Source organism: Salmo salar, chromosome ssa01, assembly GCF_905237065.1.
Source record: "Salmo salar chromosome ssa01, Ssal_v3.1, whole genome shotgun sequence".
Classification (NCBI taxonomy): Eukaryota; Metazoa; Chordata; class Actinopteri; order Salmoniformes; family Salmonidae; genus Salmo; species Salmo salar.
Genome location: NC_059442.1, coordinates 126,073,117 through 126,093,578, shown reverse-complemented (window position 1 = coordinate 126,093,578; position 20,462 = coordinate 126,073,117). Strand labels below are relative to the sequence as shown.

At 40.5% G+C, this 20,462-nt stretch overlaps 1 long non-coding RNA gene across 4 annotated transcripts; it reads right to left on the bottom strand.

Annotated features, from left to right (window-relative positions):
* Positions 1-16,075: 16,075 nt before the first annotated feature.
* On the bottom strand, positions 16,076-20,279 carry LOC106561693 (uncharacterized). Of its 4 annotated transcripts, XR_006757077.1 has the most exons (8): positions 20,098-20,279; positions 19,688-19,793; positions 19,245-19,449; positions 18,939-19,061; positions 18,574-18,829; positions 18,268-18,285; positions 17,995-18,068; positions 16,076-16,213 (listed from the first exon to the last, which is right to left on the bottom strand). It is a non-coding gene; the product is annotated as an uncharacterized lncRNA (long non-coding RNA). The 4 variants fall into 4 exon arrangements; XR_006757080.1 differs by having other exon boundaries at positions 18,574-19,061; positions 19,245-19,291; positions 20,098-20,277; XR_001318883.2 differs by lacking the exon at positions 19,245-19,449 and having other exon boundaries at positions 18,574-19,061; positions 20,098-20,270.
* Positions 20,280-20,462: the final 183 nt, after the last annotated feature.

The window sequence follows — 20,462 nt, the reverse complement described above, 5'->3', positions numbered from 1 at the left end:
AGTCATAGCAGTTGGGGAAAAAATACAAAAATTTGACATGACCACCATTATCTATTTCTTGTTACAATGGATGTAGCTATGAATATAAACATATAATCCTAATAGCCTACATGGTTTTTTCTTTGTAAAAGCACATATTGTAGATGTGTATGAAACGGTAAGCAAAAAACGTAGAATTTGGTCATATGCGGAAATGTGACTTACTGCCTTTTGAATTTTGTGTAATGTCAGTTGTCTAGTCAAGGAAGCATCATGCAAAATATATTGGCACACGCCACTTACCAAGACCACTACCAAATAAGGTGTGCTCTCACTCACTTTTATAGTAAGGTGGTACCACCCAGCACATCTAGAAGGGAGTGTATTTCATACCAAACCACTTCCTTGAGATGACGTAGAGGAAACTTCTCAAGGTGCCACAACATCACGATTTCAATGGTAGAGTTGAACCGCTAGTGCCAAAAATAGCTAGATTTACTTCTAAAAGACCAAAATATCACTTTTGCAACAAACTGTCAAAATGAACTGCCAGAATTGATGTGTTTCACTATAACTAAGCCTAAAACATCAGATTTGATGGAGAATTATTTACTTTTTTTTTCATGAAAGTTACTCTTTAAATAACCCTTATAATTCACAACAGACAAATTCATCAAACAGACTACTGTATTGTAAACTGTAAGGCCCACACGTGTGCCATTCAAACAGTAAATATCACGCATGCTGCTCCTCAATTCTTTCTACAATAAACATTTGCGTTCACATAAATCAAAATAATCTAACTTAAGTGGCTTCTTTAATCAGCTACAACCGATAATGAGAGACAAGTCCTTCCTGTCCACAGAAAGACACAACATCACAAAATCTGACTTTAGTGGGCAACGACCTCAATACCTCAACTCCGACCATACACCTAATTAGTATCTTAATAGTTTTTCATGCAGCCTGCCTGCTTTCCTGCTGGCCTCCAATCGCTACCGTGAGCATTCTCCCTCTCTGTTGATGTCTGTATTGTTTACTTTGAGTTCTTTCTCAGAGGCCACCGGTTGAGGCCCCGGTGGCTACAGTACGGTGACGGGGAACAAGGGCATGATTTAGAGGATGATTGAGGGGCCTGGCTCCCGTTGATGGTTTCCAGAGGGGAGCCATGATTAAACTGTAACCAGGCTGGTTGAGGCTGAAAAGTACAGCAGGAGGACTGTGTCAGGACTACCATGGAGGGCTTGTTAGAGTAGGAGTGCTGATTTAGAATCAGATCCCCCCCCCCCCCCCGCCCATGTATCCTTATTCATTGTGTTCTAAAAACAAAACTGATTCTTAATCAGCAATCCTGCTCTTAGACTGTATTACCCTGGCTTGTTGAGCGGTACAGGAGGAGTGCAGGGTGGAAGACTAAATATAGTTTACATGTTGTCAATATGATATGATTCTTATATCTAAGCCATCCCTGTCTGTTTTGCCCCAAAGATGCGCAAGCATCATCTTTGTTGCTAAACAACACACCTATCTATAGTTTCCCTGGTACTCCCCCTATAGTCTACTATAGTCTACAAATGTTTATTGAAATATAAATACATTTGCACAATATGCGCTTGTTGAAATCCATCTATACATGCGGTAAAGAGGTCAATGTTAAGAGGTCAATGGAACACAGACCGTGGGTGAAAGTGCAAGGATGATGTCACTGAAGGCCATTAAAAAAATCTGATCTAACAAAATGGATATTTGTAAAATCTGTCATGATTTATGTAGTCTAACAGGCCCACAATGTGGTTACTAAAATCTGATTTGGATATATACTGAACAAAAATATGAACGCAACATGTAAAGTGTTATTCCCATGTTTCGTGAGCTGAAATAAAAGGTCCCAGAAATGTTCCATATGCACAAAAAGCTTATTTCTCTCATATTTTGTGTACAAATTGAATTATATCCCTGTTAGTGAGCATTACTCCTTTGCCAAGATAATCCATCTACCTGACAGGTGTGACATATCGAGCTGATTAAACAGCATGATCATTACGCACCTTGTGCTGGGGACAATAAAAGGCCACTCTAAAATGTGCAGTTTTGTCACACAACACAATGCCACAGATGTCTCAAGTTTTGAGGGAGTGTGCAATTAGCATGCTGACTGCAAGCATGTCCACCAGAGCTGTTGCCAGATAATTGAATGTTCATTTCTCTACCATAAGCCGCCTCCAACGTCATTTTAGAGAAATTGGCAGTGCGTCCAACTGGCTTCACAACTGCAGACCACGTGTATCGTGTCGTGTGGGTGAGCGGTTTTCTGATGTCATCGTTGTGAAAAGAGTGCCCCATGGTGGGGGTGGGGTTATGGTATGGGCAGGCATAAGCTACGGACAACGAACACAATTGCATTTTATCTATGGCAATTTGAATGCACAGAGATACCATGACGAGATCCTGAGGCCCATTGTTGTGCCATTCATCCACCGCCATCACCTCATGTTTCAGCATGATAATGCACGGCCCCATGACGGAAGGATCTGTACACAATTACCGGAAGCTGAAAATGTCCCAGTTCTTCCATAGCCTGCATATTCGCCAGACATGTCCCCCATTGAGCATGTTTGGGATACTCTGGATCAACGTTTACGACAGCGTGTTCCTGTTCCAGCCAATATCCAACAACTTCGCACAGCCGTTAAAGAGAAGTGGGACAACATGCCACAACCAAATCTGATCAAATTTTTTGCAAAGGAGATGTGTCACGCTGCAAGAGGCAAATGGTGGTCACACGAGATACTGACTGGTTTTCTGACCCTACCTTTTCTTTTAAGGTATCTTTAAGGTATTTAAGGTATCTGTGGGGCGGCAGGTAGCCTACTGGTTAGAGCGTTGGGCAAGTAACCGAAAGGTTACTTAGATCGAATCTCCGAGCTGACAAGGTAAAAATCTGTCGTTCTGAACAAGGCAGTTAACCCACTGTTCCTAGGCTGTCATTGTAAATAAGAATTTGTTCTTATCTGAAATGTCTAGGTAAATAAAGGTTAAACATTTAAAAAAATATCTGTTTTCCCGGTCATGTGAAATCCATAGATTAAGGCCTAATGAATTTATTTAAATTTACTGATTTCCTTATATGAACTATAACAAGGGTAAAATCTTTGAAATTGTTGCATGTGGCGTTTTATATTTTTGTTCAGGATATTTGATTGTTTTCGCTGCATAATAATTAGAAGTTGTCTTTTTCAGGATTAGAGAAAGCATTTAACAGGTTAACTCCCTTTTGTACAAGCTGGTAGCACAGCTAGCTAATAAAAATAATTTTAGTACTACTTAAAACCTCTTACATCTAGACGTTCCGCTAGCGGAACACCTGCTCCAATATCCAATGATGGGTGTGGCGCGAAATACAAAGTCCTCGAAAATCTGAAAACTTCCATTTTTCAAACATATGACTATTTTACACCATTTTAAAGACAAGAATCTCCTTTATCTAACCACACTGTCCGATTTCAAAAAGGCTTTACAGCGAAAGCAAAACATTAGATTATGTCAGCAGAGTACCCAGCCAGGAATAATCAGACACCCATTTTTCAAGCTAGCATATAATGTCACATAAACCCAAACCACAGCTAAATGCAGCACTAACCTTTGATGATCTTCATCAGATGACACTCCTAGGACATTATGTTATACAATACATGCATGTTTTGTTCAATCAAGTTCATATTTATATCAAAAAACAGCTTTTTACATTAGCATGTGACGTTCAGAACTAGCATACCCACCGAAACTTCCGGTGAATTTACTAAATTACTCACGATAAACGTTCATAAAAAACATAACAATTTTTTAAAGAATTATAGATACAGAACTCCTTTATGCAATCGCTATGTCTGATTTTAAAATAGCTTTTCGGTGAAAGCACATTTTGCAATATTCTGAGTAGATAGCTCGCCATCACGGGCTAGCTATTTAGACACCCACCAAGTTTAGCCCTCACCAAAGTCAGATTTACTATAAGAAAAATTGGATTACCTTTGCTGTTCTTCGTCAGAATGCACTCCCGGGACTTCTACTTCAATAACAAATATTGGTTTGGTTCCAAATAATCCATAGTTATATCCAAACAGCGGCGTTTTGTTCAAGAGCGTTCAAGACACTATCCGAAGGGTGACGAAGGGTTACGCGCCCGACGCGTTTCGTGACAAACAATTTCAAAATATTCCATTACCGTACTTCGAAGCATGTCAACCGCTGTTTAAAATCAATTTTTATGCAATTTTTCTCGTAAAAAAAGCGATAATATTCCGACCGGGAAACCCTGTTTTCGTTCAAAGACGAAAAAATAAAAACATGGAGTCACGTCGTGCACGCACCTCAGTCTCATTGTTCTCAGATCGACCACTATCCAAATGCGCTACTGTTTTTCAGCCAGGTCCTGCTAAGGCATCATTCAGCGTTTTGCCGCCTTCTGAGAGCCTATGGGAGCCGTAGGAAGTGTCACGTTACAGCAGAGATCCTCAGTTTTCAATAAAGAGAGTGTAGAAGGCCAAGAAATGGTCAGAGAGGGCACTTCCTGTAAGGAATCTTCTCAGGTTTTGGCCTGCCAAATTAGTTCTGTTATACTCACAGACACCATTCAAACAGTTTTAGAAACTTTGGAGTGTTTTCTATCCAAAGCTAATAATTATATGCATATTCTAGTTTCTGGGCAGGAGTAATAATCAGATTAAATCGGGTATGTTTTTTATCCGGCCGTGAAAATACTGCCCCCTAGCCATAACAGGTTAAGTAGTTTATTGGGGTATCTGTACTTTACTATTTATATTTGACAACTTTTACTTCACTCCATTCCTAAAGAAAATAATGTACTTTCTCTGACACCCAAAAGTACTTGTTACATTTTGAATGCTTGGCAGGGCAGGAAAATGGTCCACGCACTTATCAAGAAAACATCCCTGGTCATCCCTACTGTCTCTGATCTGGCAGACTCACTAAACACACATGCTTTATTTGTAAATTATGTTTGAGTGTTGGTGTGTGACCCTGGCTATCCGTAAATAAATAAAAAACTGAAAATGGTGTAGTCTGGTTTGCTTAAAGCTGCAATATGTAACTTTTTGGGCAACTCAACCAAATTCATAAGAAAAGTGAGTTATAGATCTACCATTCTTATTGAAAGCAAGTCGAAGAAGCGGTAGATCTGTTTTATGTGCACTATTTCTATGCTTCCCAGTCATAAGTTTTGTTTTTGCATCTTTTACATTTGGTTTGTACACCAGCTTTAAACAGTTGAAAATACAATATTTTTGGTTATGGGAAATACAGTATATTTCCCTGCAGTTTAGATGGTACGATCATTCTCTACACCAGGGTTCCCCAACTGGCGGACCGCAGGCTGAATGTGGCCCAAGGGTGGTTTTATTTGGCCCCCCAAGTTTTCTGAGCAAAGAAAATATATATAATAATCTTTTTTTTGTGTGGAATCTGCACTGTTGGACATAAAGGGCTGTAAAAACACCAGGAAATCAGCTCCAAGTGATTTTAATTTAAGAAATCTGTTCCCAGGTATTTCCACGAATAATAGAGAGACGTGATCGAATACAAATGTAAGCAAGGTTTGAAATTATTATGTTTTAGTCAAATATTATATCTGTTTGAGCTTCTTGCGGTCAATTTGCAGTCTACAAATGATTTGTAATTATATTCTGGCACCCCGACCATCCGCTCCAGAAAAAAATTGGCCGCGGCTGAATCTAGTTGATGCTCCGTCTACACTATACTTATTTTGTCACATAAACTGAAATTAGGCAAACTATTCGAATTTTAGCAAACAGGAAATGGTGGACCGATTTCTGCATAATGCACCTGTAATATAAGGAATTTTAAATTATTTATACTTTTATTTTTACTTTTGATACTTCAGTATATTTAAATCTAAATACTTAGAGTTTTACTCAAGTTGTATTTTAATAGGTGACTTTCACTTTTACTTGAGTCATTTTCTATTAAGGCATCTTTACTTTTACTCAAGTATGAATATTGGGTACTTTTTCCACCGCTGCATGAACATACAGTATATTGGGGTTGACATCCAAGCATACACTCCGACAACTTCATCTCAGCAGTGATAGCAGTCAGTGACTCTTTTTTTAAATGAGTAAGTCACCAGCTATCTACAGTATCTTATCTCATTCGGAGAAGCCTCCTCCACCTATATGTTTTATCAGTCACTTCTCCTGTCCTGTGCTATGCTTTCTCTCCGGCCGCCCCCCCTGCTCCCCTGCCCTTTGACGGGGCTGAAGACAAGTCCATCCAGGGCAGGCCTCCTCCTTCAATACAGGTTTCCTCTTCAGAGACAATGGGGGGGCAGTAGGGAACGGAGGGGGGACACCTCCAGGGTCGCTCGCTGGGGCAGATTTATGAGGGAGGAAATGTGGGGCCGGGTGTCAGAGGAGAGGGAACAATAGAGGATTCACAGCGCGCCCCGCGTCCCCTGATCTGTAGCTTGCACTCCTGAAAACTCCTCTCTTCCTCTCCTACCACCGGGCCCGCCGGGAGGGAACTCCCTTCCTGACCTGCTGCACTGTTGGCAGAAACAGAAAAGACCGGTCTACATCCCCCTGTTCAGCGGGCAGAGGGAGCGGAAGGTGTTTCACCTCTGACGTAGGGCTGAGGCCCAGACTACCCAGCACACGCCTGCATGTCATCAGACTCTGAGATATAGCTTTAGCAGCCTCCCTCCACATTGTGGAGCCTCCAGAGCAGAGGCAGAGCCTGTGTCCCAAAGGGCACCCTATTCCCTACACAGGGCACTACTTTTGACCAGAGCGCTGGTCCATGGGGTTGTGGTGCAGAGCACACCCCCAGCCGCAGCACACTCTGGGGTTGCTATTGGCAGGCAGAGGATAGGGGAGTTAGCTGCCCTCTCCTCTCCTTCATCAGACTGCACGTCAGCTACAGGCTTCCCCTTTCTCTCAAATGTCTTATGGTCAGAGAGAGACATTTAGACCAGACCTGACTGGACGTATAAGGAAGGCAAGAAAAGAGGAGGGGTCTTTTCTCTTGCCATGGGGAGAGTCAACAATGGACACATGCTAGATGTGTATATACAGGCTCCTACAGGAGCATTGCGCAGCCACCAGCAGATCAGCAAGACATAGGCTTTGTAAAGCACAGCCAAAGGTTTTTAAATAGACCACAGGTGTTCAAGATATAATAGAAATCCAAATCCTATTATGGAGATTATGTTGGTACAGTGGACTACTTCACCCAATCTAATTGTAAGGAGAGATGCTGGCCTTTACCCTCCTTGCCCTCTGGCACCCCTCCCAGCAACAGAGGGTAGAATGTCCCTCTCTCACTCCTGAGACAATAGCCTTGAGTGCCAGCTTTCACTCAAACCTTAACTTTTTTTCTTCATATTTCCTTTTGTGCTCTGAGGCAATTGTTGTATTGGTTTAAGAAATATAGTAGGCCATGCACGTCATAGGCCTAATAACATTCTCCGTCGCAACCCCGCAGCGCAGCATGAAGATAAAGGTGTCTATGTAAATGTATGAGATGATGTTGTTTCATTAAGTTTGTCTCCCCTTCTCCTTTCACGATGCGGTAAGAACCATTCAGCAACATAAAGCGGGCCTAAATATAGTGTTTAGAGTTATTACACCACGCGCGGCCTGGCTGGTAATTGAAACTTTTCATTTTGCTTTTTTAATGTCATGTGTCTGCGGGGGTGATTGGCAGGCTCGAGTGGCCGCATATGAAATGGCTCCCGCGTTAATGAATAGAACGCTGATTGCAGGATTCCGGAGCCGCCAAATTACCGTGCTGCCACCCTGACGTGCAATTACCAGACCCCTCGGGCTCGTGCATATTCATCGTTGCTGTTTTGCATATTGAGCAACTTTAAAGTGCTGAAATGTACGGTGAATGAACCGCGAAAAAAAGAGAGCATCATCATACCTTTTCTGTCTGAAGGTGAAGGTATGGGCTGACGTGCGCTTGCCCCTCACAGCCTACCCACTGTGGTGCAGGATATTGTCAAACAAACTATTTTTAAAGCAATACTTGCCTATTTGGATATGTTTTATTCCATTCACCAATTTCTTCTCAAATAAATTGAAATCTTATTGTCAATCTTTTTCCAATAAGCTGGCCAACAAAAAACAACATTTAAATTCTGTCATCCATTGACCAAGTAGGCCTACTAGCCCTTTATATTTACATAATAAGAAGAAGAAGAAGAAGAAGGAGAAGAAGAAGAAGAATACTACTAATAAAAATAACTTCTGTTTTAATTAAGCTTTTTCTCCTGTTGCTCACTGCTAGTCCTGTTAAAATAGTATCATACTTCATCATTCTATTCTATTACACAATAAAATAAATAATGTCTATCGTTTTCATTTGACATCCAACACACACACACACACACACACACACACACACACACACACACATGCATTCTCTGTCATTGTTTGTTGTTTTACCAAGCTGTTCTGTGATCACTCAAATATTAGTCCATCTTTCTATTCAAGTGATGATTGCATAATTTATTTTATAAAAAATGTAGGCGTACTACTGAGAATTAATCCCTAAAGCAAAGTCCTTCAAGTACATTCAGTACATGAAAAAGAGATGTAATATGGATATAAAAATACTACATTCAACAACAATGGAAAAATGCATATCCGCCAAAGCTTAATGTTGCCAAATCAAGTAAAGCTGAGCAATACTGGATTTAAGCCTGCCTTTCAAAACAAACAGACTACAATCACATTATCCCTGGATCATATGAGTGTATGATTATTGTCTTGTGTTTCGCTGCTCAAACAATAGCTCTCAGTCGCACCCAATATTTACTGAGAGTTTTTCTAAAGAACATTTTTAAGGAATTCAATGTTGCTGAATCTCAGAAGTTTTGACTATGGACATATACAATTAAGGGGTCTGAGGAACAAACATTTTGTTCTTTGTCCTATTGTTAAATGTGTACTACTTTGTATTTTATATTTGTAGGCTACTATACTTTTATCATACTTGTTGTGAGAACGCTTTAGAAGGCTTGCTGTTATAATTAGCTGATGATTGCTCATTGTCCTTGCAGAACTCATGTATGCTGTGTTTTGTCTTAGCAATCAACTCTACACTATGTTGATTATCAAGGCCACTTTAGAACATGGTCACTTTTTATATCTTGTTAAATATAATATATGTATATATTAGCTAACACCTATATCAATCTTTATTGCCAGTAATAAATTATACCTACAAGTAAACTAATATGCATGTTATTCCAGTTTTGTTTAAAAGTTTGTAATTAGTGAATTGAGTAATCCACATGAGGGATATTATAACTGTTGATTAGAATTGTTTATTTATTTGTTATTGTTTATTTATTTTCAACATGCCAATAGATGTTGTACACAAGACATATTATTTTATGTATTAACAGCCAAAAGTAATTTCCAATACCTCCTTTAATCCTCACTGCTATTGTTGGTTTGTACCTGTTGGAAGTGTTGTGTTACTGCCTATTTCTACTGCCTGTATCTCTCACTGTAAATTAAGAGTTTCTTTCCAAAACGCTATATATCCATTTTCAGAAATGTTTGTAAATTGAGAGATTGGAGAGATTGGTGTGTTTTTTCATGATCTAATCATGGCATGGGGTTGTTCAATGTTTAAAATCTATCGCTTGATGGTTTCATTTCAGAGGGACAAATAATCATGTTTGTTTTTTTTTGTTGCAAAAGGCTATACAGGAGGAACCACTGTATATCTGCATCACTCAGAGAAATAAGTAGTACAGCTAGCTTTTACACAGTCAAATGTAACAAATAACTACACAAATGATAACTGTGCAAACGTTTTGAAAAAAAATGAATCAATACAGTAATATGAGGTCTGTATGTAGCAATCATTGGTGAAAACACAAATGTAGAAAAATTGGTGGGTATAGCGTTTTGGAAATAAACTCTTCAAATATTAAAGCATAGATGTGCTTGTGTTAAAATAAGACACAATACTTGTTAAGTTCCACTTAATTGTTAGTAACAGTAGGGATCCCGAGTGGCACGGTGTCTAAGGCACTGCATCTCAGTGCAAGAGGTGTCCCTGGTTCGACTCCAGGCTGTATCACATCCGGCCGTGATTGGGTGTCCCATAGGGCGGTGCACAATTGGCCCAGCGTCGTCCGTGTTTGGCACACACCACAAACACCCTCACTCACTTTTCCTCATATGGTCACAAACTACACTCTAAATGTTACCAACTCCACTGATAAAAATCTCCACACACATTTTAAGCTGTCTGACAAACACAAAAACAACCTGTACTCAGGGGGAAAAATACAATAAAAACCCCAAACTGAAGGAAAAGAAAGAGCGAGGCAAAGGAGTGCAGGTGCTGACCTCCTGAGTTGTTCACATCTGTCTGTATCTGCTTGCAATTTCTCCACCAGAGATCTTTATCATTGATTCGTCAGTGTACCGCCAGCCCATTCTGAACCTCCACCTCAACCCTCAACAACCCAACTGGAAGCCAATCAAAGGCCAGAAAAATGTGTGTGTGTGTGCACAGTGCACTGAGCTTACGAACACTGGCCCTGAACCAGACCTGGCCATGCCATGCATCTTGGAGCACTTGTGTTGTAGATCTTCTCTGGATATCACCGGAGTAATTGTGTTGAGTGGTCACTGTGCATTTTGGAACGCAAACAGAAAACACCCCGAGGGCAAGTCTGTGTCGTCGGTCGGTCAGTTTGTCTGTCTGCCCATCTGTCCCAATAACAGGGCATAGAGCCCAGTACAGCTGGTATGGGCAAACAGGAAACAATCACTTAACAACAAAAAAAACAGCCTCTTGAAGTGCTAGTTTAGCTGATTTGTTGTCCCTTTTTGTTGTATTGTGGTTTGTGAGTGACACCTTGCTTTTACACAATGTATATAGCCCTTTCGTATTCAAGAAGTGTAATCCCAATTTCAATATAAATTAAATAAACTAAACTAAGATACATTTAGAAATTGTGTACCAAATCCACATGTTAGTAACCCAAACCTCCATCCTAATTTATTTTGACAGTGAAGCTAAAATATGTACAGTTGGCTCTATATTCCAGCATTCTGGATTTGAGATCAAATTATTCATATGAGGCGGCAGTACATAATGTCACCTTTTATTTTAGGGTATTTTCATATAGATCTGTTTTACCATTTAGAAATGAAAGCACTTTATGTATCTAGTCCCCCTATTTAAAGATTTTGGACAAATTCACTTATAGTGTCTTAAAGTAGTAAAAAGTGTAGTATTTGGTCCCATATTCCTAGCACGCAATGACTACATCACGCTTGTGACTCTACAAATGGATTTGTTTGCAGTTGGTTTTTTGGTTGTGTGTGTTTCAGATGATGTTTTGCCCAGTAGTAACTGAATGGTGAATAATGTATTGTATCATTTTGGAGTCACTTTTATTGTAAATACGAATAGAAGATGTTTCTCTACACTTCTATATTCATTTGGATGCTACCGTGATTATCACGAATGAATCATGAATAATGATTTGTGAGAAAGTTACGGGGGAACAAAGATCATATTGCCCAAAAAATGCTAACCTCCCCTGTTATTGGTAATGCTGAGAGGTTAGCATTGGTAATGGTGAGAGGTTAGCATTGTTAATGGTGAGAGGTTAGCATTGGTAATGCTGAGAGGTTAGCATTGGTAATGGTGAGAGGTTAGCATTAGTAATGGTGAGAGGTTAGCATTAGTAATGGTGAGAGGTTAGCATTGGTAATGGTAATGGTGAGGAGGGGGGGGGCTTTGTTCTTGTAACTTTCTGATTCATCATTATTCACAATTCATAATCATGGTATCATCCACAATATAGTCCAAATACTGGATTAAAAAAAAAAATTCAAATGGGGGACTAGATAGATAAAGTGCTTTTATTTCTAAACTGTAAACAGCTATGTGTGAAAATACCCTCAAATAAAAGGTGGCATTCTGTACTGTCGCCTTACTTCGTATGAAACATTTGATCTCAAATCCAAAATGCTGGAGTATAGAGACAAATGTACACATTTTTGCTTCACTGTCCAAATAAATACAGAGGGGAGTGTATATTTTGCTGTAGGGGTCTATTTAGGGAGGTGTCCCTCTGCTGGTATAATCACTATGACAGGGGTGAGGAAGGGTCAAGTGGTGTCAGGGGCTGTATCATGACATTGCATTAACCCTAATCATTTACTTATTGATTTAACAGCAACTTGAATCCATGTTGACTGACTCCTCTCAGTTAACATGGGTGAGTATGGACATGCACAAACTGGTTTGTTTGTTTGTTTGTGTGTGTTGGGGGGGAAACTTCGTACCAACTGGTTATAAAATCATCTTTCCTTATTTTGTAACCAGTTATCAGCTTTAAAAAAAAGTAGATATTTTGTGGTGGAAAGACATCATACTTGTGGTAAGATAGAGTTGTGAGATTCTGCAGCTAGACATTAGTAGTCACAATGCAATGACAGCACATTGGTACGAAGTTTGCTACTGCCCTCTTTTGGAGATGTGATGTAGTCTTGAAGATCTGGCTCATGCGATATCCTCCTTCAAACCGTTCCATCGTCTTTGTCACTAGCCTGAAACTATCATCTTTCTCATGTAGAGCAAGTGTATTCCGCGTTACAAAGACTTTCAATATTACTTTTATATTTTGTGTTCTTCCTCTCTCTTTATCAGACTTACAATCTAAACACAGTGATACACAGAACTTGTACTAACCATCATATACCACAAGGTGGCAATAATTCCTTACAGATAATGAAGACGTCTCAGAACTTCTGTCATTGGATTGTGCTGGGATGGTTGCGAAGCAAAAGCCACTGTACATTCACCGATAGTCAAATCATAAACGATGAGCCAGATTCAATGGATGGTGTATTTTTTATCTCTCCAATTCAAATTGTGGCAACATCAAAATGATGGCAACCTCATTTTTTTGCCATTTTTGAACATTTGATTTAAATGGCTTCTATCATTTCAAAGCTTGTACAACAAATGCTGTGTGTTGTTTGTCCTGAATTCTGTTCCCAAAAACTTTAGCATTTATTATTATATGGATGATTAACACATGTATCTTACCACTGAACCTAAATACAGGTTCAGGCCAAATACAACATATGCATGGTTCTCCTCCTTTGCACAGTGTAGAATGATGATTACAGTAGGATGCAAAACACTCATGACCTCACGGAAGTGTTCGGTATAAAATACAAAGATAAGTTAATGACAGGAGATGATTTGATCTACTATCAGGGCCGGACTACCACATCTGGGTCCCAGGGGCATCTACCTTTGGCCTGTCATGCCAAATAGGGTCCCCCTCTACGTCACAATGGGATTTGATAAACTATTAGCGTCCGTTGCTTTATCAACGGTGTGACGACGTAATGAATAGAATTTTGGAGATCGCTACAGCCTAAATGACGTTCTTTTCATCATCGCTATGCAAGCAAGGCTGATTTCCGCGACAATTTCGCTGTTTAAACAAGTTTTGTTTAGCTAATAAAATGAAAACATTAATTCTAACTACTTTTTGCTACTTTGTTAACATGTCGGAAATGGCAAAGAAAACGTGTAATCTGCTTGACACATTAAAGTTACTTACCTTACAGATCAGGAAGTCAGCTACTTTCCACTCCATTCATATGCACATCCGTTTGACTCATACACTGGCTTGTCTGGCTGTCATGTTTTTATTTTAACCTGCCCTTCCCTTGTCTACACTGAAATAATATCATTTCAGTAGTCCTCTAAACTCAGCAAAAAAAAAGAAACGTCCTCTCACTGTCAACTGCGTTTATTTTCAGCAAACTTAACATGAGTAAATATTTGTATGAACATAACAAGATTCAATAACTGAGACATAAACTGAACAAGTTCCACAGACATGTGACTAACAGAAATTGAATAATGTGTCCCTGAACAAAGGGGGGGTCAAAATCAAAAGTAACAGTCAGTATCTGGTGAGGCCACAAGCTGCATTTAGTACTGCAGTGCATCTCCTCCTCATGGACTGCACCAGATTTGCCTGTTCTTGCTGTGAGATGTTACCCCACTCTTCCACCAAGGCACCTGCAAGTTCCCGGACATGTCTGGGGGGAATGGCCCTAGCCCTCACCCTCCGATCCAACAGGTCCCAGACGTGCTCAATGGGATTGAGATCCGGGCTCTTCGCTGGCCATGGTAGAACACTGACATTCCTGTCTTGCAGGAAATCACTCACAGAACGAGCAGTATGGCTGGCGGCATTGTCATGCTGGAGGGTCATGTCAGGATGAGCCTGCAGGAAGGGTACCACATGAGGGAGGAGGATGTCTTCCCTGTAACGCACAGTGTTGAGATTGCCTGCAATGACAACAAGCTCAGATCGATGATGCTGTGACACACCGCCCCAGACCATGACTGACCCTCCACCTCCAAATCGATCCCGCTCCAGAGTACAGGCCTCGGTGTAACGCTCATTCCTTCGACGATAAACGCAAATTCGACCATCACCCCTGGCGAGACAAAACCACGACTCCTCAGTGAAGAGCACTTTTTGCCAGTCCTGTCTGGTCCAGCGACGGTGGATTTATGCCCATAGGCGACGTTGTTGCCGGTGATGTCTGGTGAGGACCTGCCTTACAACAGGCCTACAGGCCTCAGTCCAGCCTCTCTCAGCCTATTGCGGACAGCCTGAGCACTGATGGAGGGATTGTGCTTTCCTGGTGTAACTTGGGCAGTTGATGTTACTATCCTGTACCTGTCCCGCAGGTGTGATGTTCGGATGTACCGATCCTGTGCAGGTGTTGTTACACGTGGTCTGCCACTGCGAGGACGATCAGCTGTCCGTCCTGTCTCCCTGTAGCGCTGTCTTGGGCGTCTCACAGTACGGACATATCAATTTTTTGCCCTGGCCACATCTGCAGTCCTCATGCCTCCTTGCAGCATGCCTAAGGCACATTCACACAGATGAGCATGGAACCTGGGCATTTTTCTTTTGGTGTTTTTCAAAATCAATACATTTTTACATTTACATTTTAGTCATTTAGCAGACGCTCTTATCCAGAGTGACTTACAGTAGTGAATACATACATTTCATTTTTTTCATTTCATGCATTTTCTTTTGTACTGGCCCCCCGTGGGAGTAGAAAGGCCTCTTTAGTGTTCTAAGTTTTCATAACTGTTACAGACCTACCGTCTGTAAGCTGTTAGTGTCTTAACGACCGTTCCACGGGTGCATGTTCATTAATTGTTTATGGTTCATTGAACAAGCATGGGAAACGGTGTTTAAACCCTTTACAATGAAGATCTGTGAAGTAATTTGGATTTTTACGAATTATCTTTGAAAGACAGGGTCCTGAAAAAGGGACTTTTCTTTTTTTGCTGAGTTTAGTATGATAAAAAATGTTCTATCTTGCATAGCTCATTGGTACACCCTTGCAGGTTGTTGGTGCTGACATCTTCAGGACAGGAATACCGGTTTACTTAACGGAGGAATAAACACACATGTTCATCATTGGTGTTTTAACCAGAATGGGGAAAATGCACTTTATTTATTTTCGCACATGCGCAGTCATACATCTCATAGGGCATGACTGTACCAGTGTAAGAACACAACTCAACAACATATTAGTCCACATGCCAACACAGGTCCTAGGATACAACAAGGAATAATGTGGAACAAATAAATACCATCACATGATACCTTACAACTTGCAATAATTAACACCTTATGAAACAGCTGTGAAAACCAACCTGGCAATATGTAAGATTTTAATACATAAACTGATCGTTTTTTTGGTAGTTGTGTCATTAATTAATTTTCACACAAAAAAATTGTACTCACATGGCAATCAGACTGAAATACTTAATTCTGGTGTGTGGAATAAAGAGGTGGGTGCTGTGTGGTTGGGAGGTTCTGCCTGTCACTTGTTCTCAACAGGCAGTCTCAGAAGAGGGACTTGGAAAGACTGCGAAGTCCAGGCACTGCTGCTCTCTTTGTTCTGAGTGTTTGCAGTGCTAGTGGTTTTTAGTTCATCTGTGTATCTCACATATTATATGCCCAGTATGATACGGCTAGCGAACTTTATTAGCAGATAATGAAAACATGACAATAACAGTAGCTGTATATGACGTAATGAGATGGATGGGATGAGCAGGCAGCTTGTTGGGCAATCAGATGTCGCTAGATGCAACATTTCGTCTGGAGGGAGAGAGAAAGAGTTAAAAGATGAGGAGAGAGGAAAGAGGCAGAATCAAGAAATGCCTGATCAGGTGCTGCAGCTAGTTCTTCCTGTCACTTGTCCTCAACAGGCACCCAGTCTCAGTCATGGGTTCAATAACATGGGCCTGGTTTAGTTGGAAGCCCTCTCACCACGTCAAGGTACAGGTCGAGAAGGATTTCGTTTTTAATTAAGGCCTTTAACCCTCTACTCTATATTTGTAGTGTTTGACCTGATGGGGCTTGGATAGGTGTAGCAATATGGTGATGACTCAACCTTGCTGTGTAATGGACTCCAGGAGACTTCTGCCCATATTACATACACAAATCTAGAACCTCCAGATATGCAAACACTAACTAAAAACCAATGTCCAATTCCATACCAAACCTGGCCTAAAATTTGATTTGGAATTGGGCACAAAATATTAATGGTTAGGGAGAAGGGGTTAACCTCTCTGGGGTACCTGCGGGACACACTATTCAATAGCCAGTGAAATAGCAGGGCGGCAAATTCAAAACAACAAAAATCTCATAATTCAAATTTCTCAAACATACAACTATTATATCCCATTTTAAAGATACACTTCTTGTTAATCCAACCACATTGTCTGATTTCAAAAAGGCTTTACGGCGAAAGCATAACATTAGATTATGTTAGGACAGCACCTAAACAAGAAAAACCCCACAGCCATTTTCCAAGCAAGGAGAGGCGTCACAAAAACCAGAAATACAGCTAAAATTAATCACTAACCTTTGATGATCTTCATCAGATGGCACTCATAGGACTTCATGTTACACAATACATGTATGTTTTGCTCGATAAAGTTGATATTTATATCCAAAAACCCCATTTTACATTGGCGTGTAATGTTCAGAAATGTTTTGCCTCCCAAAACTCCCGGTGAATGAGCACATCAATTTACAGAAATACTCATCATAAACATTGATAAAATATTCAACAGTTATTTAAAGAATTATAGATACACTTCTCCTTAATGCAACCGCTGTGTCAGATTTCAAAAAAGCTTTAAGGCGAAAGCAAATTTTGCAATAATCTGAGTACAGCGTTCAGACACGAAACCAAACCCACCATTTTGTGGAGTCAACAAAACTCAGAAATAATATTATAAATATTCACTTACCTTTGATGATCTTCATCAGAATGTACTCCCAGGAATCCCAGGTCCACAATAAATGTTTGTTTTGTTCGATAAAGTCCATAATTTATGTCCAAATACCTCTTTTTGTTCGCGCGTTCAGTCCACTACTACGCAAATGTCACGACGAAAAGTCAAAAAAAGTTCTATTTACGTTCGTAGAAATATGTCAAACGATGTATAGCATCAATCTTTAGGACATTTTTAACATAAATCTTCAGTAATATTCCAACCGGACAATTCCAATGTCTTCAGAAAAGAAAAGGAACACAGCTAACTCTCATGTGAGTGCGCACCTCTGAGCTCATGTCATTTTCTCTCTCATCAACTTCCAGGCCCTCTTGTTCGCTCCATATTCACAGTAGAAGCATGAAACAACGTTCTAAAGACTGTTGACATCTAGTGGAAGCCTTAGGAAGTGCAAAATGAACCCTAAGTCACTGTATACTGGATGGGGAATCACTTGAAAAACTACAAACCTCAGATTTCCACACTTCCTGGTTGGATTTTTCTCAGGTTTTTGCCTGCCGTATGAGTTCTGTTATACTCACAGACATCATTCAAACAGTTTTAGAAACTTCAGAGTGTTTTATATGCATATCCTACCTTCTGAGCCTGAGTAGCAGGCAGTTTAATTTGGGAACGCCTTTCATCCGGACGTCAAAATACTGCCCCCTACCCTAGAGAAGTTAAGGACCAGTAAGGAACTGGGCAATTGAACTGTCAATTTCAGTCAATTGAAAATGTTACTTGCAATGAATACATTTAATATGCAAATGTTACATTTACAGCCAATTTAAGCAAGTTTCATATTACATGCTTGTAAACTTTACTTTGAATACAAGACAGATACATACATATACTAACAAAACAACTTACCAACTTCACAGCCAATGTCTGCAAATGTAAAACAATATTACAACAGGTTATTAAGGTTATTTACAATAACATACAATATACAACAAGATGCAATGTAGTAAAATACCTACCGTCTTGAGGTGGGGAGCCGGCCAAGCAGTGAAAACAAGTGTGGGGAAAACATCAGACAAAACAGATGATGGACAGACAAATTCACGTACATTGACGACATGAGACAAACACATGAAAATGCTTAACGCATCTCCTGCACCGGGTCACCTCCTTACCTTCTCTCACATATTTCCGACAGAAGCAGTGGACACTGACCTCTGTTGTGTTGGGTGTGGACACCTTGGGAGGCCTGGACCCAGGATGGAGACTGGAATCGGGACGGGGAAATGGTGCCAGGTGCCCTGCCTGAAAACAAGAGAAAATATGTTTTCTCACGGATTTCTGATGGTATCGTGTCATGGAGGGTTCCTCATCTCTGCAGAGAGTATGACTGTTTGCTTAAGCAAACAGCCCACAATCTGTGCCCCCTTTCTGCCGTGGACTGCCAGCCACTCCACAGTCACAGAGATCCCTGGAAAAGATAAGAGAGAGGTGAGTTGTGAGAGAAACTCTGGGGTGGTGTCATGACCACTGGAGTCATACACCTTAACAGTTCCTACCTGGCACCGAAGGTTACTTACCGTGACCCAGTGGTTAGCCTTCAGATTGACTGTCTGTACAAACCCCTGGGCCAGTGTTGGTACTGCTGACAGCATGGCGATGCCGCCCACCACGAGGAGGCCTCCTACTTCTGGATGCTGCACCTGCAAAAGAGCCGGTCATTTCATTTTAGTCATTTAGTCATTTAGCAGACGCTCTTATCCAGAGCGACTTACAGTAGTGAATACATACATTTCATTTTCATTATTAAAAAAAATTAAAAATCATATTTAATGTCTAGTATGCATCTCTGTCAACACGGCCCCCTTCTCCTCAGTGAAAATCACCCTCCTGTGTGGCTGGCCATCCTTCCCCGGTAGGTACATGTGATTGCCTAACAAGTTGGAAGATAACAGTTGAAATACTAAAGTCTAAGTAAATGTGCACTGCTGTCTTTCTCTTTCTGTTTCTCTCGCTCTCCATCTCTCTCTCCCTCTGTCACTTTCTTCCTCTCTCTCTTTCTGTATGGGTCTCTCTGTCACCTAGGGACACCTAGTTAAGGGCAGTTGGAGTTACCATAATTGTTTACACCTATCCATTTGATTTATCTGGGTTAAGTTATAGCTAGATACCTCAATGTGTCAGAAATAACTAACTGTATAACGCCAGCTAGCGTTGCGACATGTAGATGACCAACTAACGTTAGCTAGATGAAAAATGGTTGTTAAATGGTCGTACATAAATCCTTCCAGTTATCTAACAGTAATAGAAATGAACTGCTTAACGTTACCCTGAATTGTGAATTTCTCTGCCCCCCTACGAATGTTGCGCCTCTTGTCGAGATCATTACATTTACATCACATCAGTGAGATCAGTGGTGCCTCATAGTACTTTGCCTGGTTGGAAAGATAAAAGAAAATCTCTGTCATGGGTTCAATAAGGGACGCCATTAAAGTGCAAGCTCTAGTACATACAAACAGAAAGCAGCTACTACTTAGTACAATAACAGTTAGCTAGCTAGATAAACATAAAGCAGCTACAATAACAGTTAGCTAGCTAAGTTAGATAACGTTAGCTAAATAAAACTGGATAAATAAGTAACTAACGTTAACAATGTCAATATACATCTAAAAACAGCTTCAATTATTTATTCCTGTTTAACAATATTTTCTTATATAAAGACAAATATATGGTAAAGACATAGTGTTCTCTTTCCAGTCTTTTCGGTCCTCTGAAGCAGCAGGTCGTCAGCAGGTTGACACCGTCAAAAACACTGTCCTTGGAGAGCAATACTGAGGTAATAATTTTGCGCGGACTGAGCGAGCGCTTCTGAGGTGAAATATAACTAAAACTGCCGGCGTCCTCCTTCCTGCCCTACCGCTACGAGGTAACCAAGCAACACAGCATAGCAACGGACGCTTTGGTTCATTTGTAATTCGGTCAGAATATAGCAAATTCTAGTAACAGCCCTAGCAACATAAATTAGAGCTCATCGAATCCAATTGTGACGTAGAGGGGGACACTATTTGGCCGGGGGACATAACATTATTTGGCATGACAGGCCC